The sequence below is a fragment of the Teleopsis dalmanni genome, chromosome 2 (genome assembly GCF_002237135.1).
Source record: "Teleopsis dalmanni isolate 2A chromosome 2, ASM223713v2, whole genome shotgun sequence".
Classification (NCBI taxonomy): Eukaryota; Metazoa; Arthropoda; class Insecta; order Diptera; family Diopsidae; genus Teleopsis; species Teleopsis dalmanni.
Genome location: NC_051847.1, coordinates 18,588,711 through 18,592,361, shown reverse-complemented (window position 1 = coordinate 18,592,361; position 3,651 = coordinate 18,588,711).

The following is a 3,651-nucleotide window of genomic DNA, read 5'->3' as shown; positions in this document are numbered from 1 at the left end:
TTAGTACTGGAAACATGTGTAAATATTAAAAATAAATATTATATACTAGCAGGTAGTTTGTATTAATAATTTGTACTAATTAATCAGTAAATTAGTAAATAAAAATATTTATAAAGCCTATAAATATTTATTACATACATTTAGCTCAGACAGATTTCCATATAATGAAAAATTTATTTGCTAAACCAATAAACTGATTGATCTGATTTAATATTATCACATCATTTATAATTTTATATATTAATCTAAAAATTTCTGTTCTTAATTATTTAAATGATTAATTTTTTATGGTTTTTAATAACTTACCGTGGACAGGATATTGAGTATGCATAGAGTGACTTTCAATGTACCGGTTGCGCAACCCATTTTGTACTATAGTTTTGACTCCGTATACGAAACCTTAACACTTTACTTAATTTTATGTAAAATTATTTAACTTTTGGTCTGAAATGTGTTTCAAAATGCACCGAAGCACGACGAGATAAATTTTTAATAGATATTTCATATACACCACTTGAGTTAGAGAGCGCGTACTTTAGCCCGGAAACTTCAAAAACTAAAAGCTAAAATCTATAGACGCAAATAGATTGAATTTGAGTTCCAAACTGAAAACATGCACAACTTTTAATGGCCACGGTCACGAACAAACTAAATATCTTGACACCAACAAAGCAATATTTGCATTAGCTCAAAAAATATTGTGCGAGTGTAAAATTCATATAAGCAAAGCCAGGCAGATAGACTGACAAACAGACAGACAGACACACAGCCGCACAGCCAAGGCAGGCATATGTGTGTATCAAATCTATTTTGTATGAAACTACGTATTGTTTATTTTGCTGTATTTTTTTTTTTCATTTAGATTCTTTCTTTTTTTTTTTTTTTATAATTTTTTTCTAATAAGAAGTACAACGTATGAAATCATTTCGAAAGCAAAGCTGGAAAAAGTTCAGCACTCGTTCATACTCTGCCAGATGTTTTTGAAATTATTTCTAAGCGCATTACAATTAAATGATTACTTTGCCCATAAACAATCTAGCAATATAAATCTGATTTATAGTTTTGAGTGTGTGCGTTTGTGCTTGCGGTGTGCTCGTGTGCATGTGTGAGTGTTGAGTATTGTTGTTACAAATATGCCACAACGCGGGAAAAAAAGAAACCAGTATTTTTACGTTTGAAAAACCGCGAAACTATCGTTTAGAAAATGTGGGCTTGTATGCTTGTTAGGTTGTTAGGTTGTTAGATTGTTAGATTGTCAGTTTGTTTGTTTATGTCAACATTTAATTTAATATTTGTAGATTTGTATACTTACGTCATAATTACTCATAACTTTATGTCAGCGTCAGCGTCATCATCATCATCGCTTTTTACTCGTTAAATGTGTGGCCGAATATGCTAGCGTTCGTTGCGTGTCGCTGCTTCGTGTGGGTTTCATTGAGAAAAATCTTAACTACATAAATGTGAATATGCAAGAACGAGTAATTAAAAGCAACAACAATAATAAACCACAGCACATTAATAAAAAAAAAAAAACAATAGGGAATCAATAAAAGAACGAATTATGACTGACAACTGACGATTTCAAGTTGCTCGTTTCGGTTGTTTGAATGGTTGCGGTGGCAGGTTAGACGTTTTACTACCACTTTTCTCGCAAGAAACCTTAAGATATAAAAAGATAAAAACTAAACTCATCCCGTCGAATTTAGATCATTGAATAGATCTTTAATTCTAACCAAAGAACAAACTGTCAGCGTAGTGTTTCTTCAAAAATCTTTTGGACCTTCTGGATGCCCGTGGCGGGCAGACACAGCGGAAATGACTGATTGTTTCTACAAGTTTCCACAAGTTCTACAATGAGCATTAATACGCAGTTTCTCTACTTGTGTTTCTATACACCAGTGACAAGAGAGAACTGCAGGAAGACTTGTAGTATTCACGTGGTCCCTTTAAATAAGTTTTACAAAGCTTTGTATGAAAGCCTTGTCAATCTAGAAGTAACACATAAACTAAGTGTCTTCTTTTTTTTATGGGCAAGTTGAAGAAAGTAAAGATAAGTACGGTCTCTAAGCGAAAATAAGCTCATACCCATTTGAATACATCTAGGTACGCACTAAGGCGTGCCAAACCGTCTGATTATTTGTGTTCTTCAAGTCTACTATGTCCAGGAACCTAGATCAGAGTGATGTCAGCAAGTCGGTTATATGTAATATACAAATGTAGGTTTTGTTAGAGATAACATAACAAATTACTGGCTCTTGATAAAGTCTGGATTGACATAACTACTTCAAATGAACAAATATTGTATTTTGTAAAATAATAAGTATAGAATGCTTGTGCTTCTGAGAGTTAACGTAAATAGAACAGACTTAAGATCAAGATTTCAAGCAAGTTTTATATCAATACATTGTTTGAGATTTGTCATTAGGTATAAAATATAACGTCATTTTAATATTTATTACGCCAAAAACTAAATCACAGTAGTGTATGTTCTTGAGGTAATTTTCTCACTGGAAAAAGCTCAGTCATAATTTGATGGATATTCGTTTTTAAACTGTTGAGAGTTTGAAGACAGTCCACATAAATGCAAAGATTTATATAATCTAAGCATAAAAGTTTATTAATCATAAATCGCATGTACTTAATGGTCAATTGAGATCATCAAAACGTACGCTTACACATCCGGGAAGTTTTTTGCCCAACAAACCCAAAACATGACGTGGTGTGTGGCTTTTGGCGCCATGCTATTGAAACCAATACCTTCCAAATCCAAATATTCTATTTCACTTCGTAAAAAAATTGACTATCGTGTAACTGCTGCTCTTAAAATTGAAGGTTTAAATTATAACTTTGTCAATTTAAAAAATGTATGAGCCTTTCAAACCTTTAGCTCAAATGCAACGTTTACAATTTAAAATTTTTCAAGAACCGTTTCCCATTTAAAATTCATCATTTCCCAAGCATATTTGTGTCTTAACAATTTGGTGGCGTATGAGTAACACACGCATATTGATACTCATTTCTTCAATCTTTAATTTAAACTTAACGAAGAATTACATTTTTAATATTTAATATTATCAAATAATTAAGTAATTAAATAATTAAATTTTTTATATTAATTCAATTATCATAAATGAATTAACTTTATTTGTACATATATTTATAGTATTCATCGCATTAGAAATTAAGTTTCTTCGACTGCATTACGGCGATATTGTCTACAGAGAAGCACAACTAATATTACTGTACCTACAATCCACCCAATTGTCTAAGAAAGCAGAAGAGAAATTTATTTATTAGGAACTCAAATATAAATATTTAGCGAATATAGTTACGTTTGCTATTAAACTTAAATGTTCGGATAATAAAAGGTATTTAAAATATGATCTATATGTTTCATTGACTGCTTTTCGACACCCCGTTTCATAATGAGATGATTTTCCTTTCCCAGTTTGACATGATCCCGGTATTTCACGTAATATTTCAATGTAGTCATGTGGGCCATTTTTACCGCAACAATGAAACTGAAAGAAATTTATTTTATATTTAAGTTAATACTAAAAATTTATATATATGTATTTTGAAATCAATAAATATTATTAAAAAATATGTGACGTAATATCATACGTGATGGAATGTATAATCGTATATTAT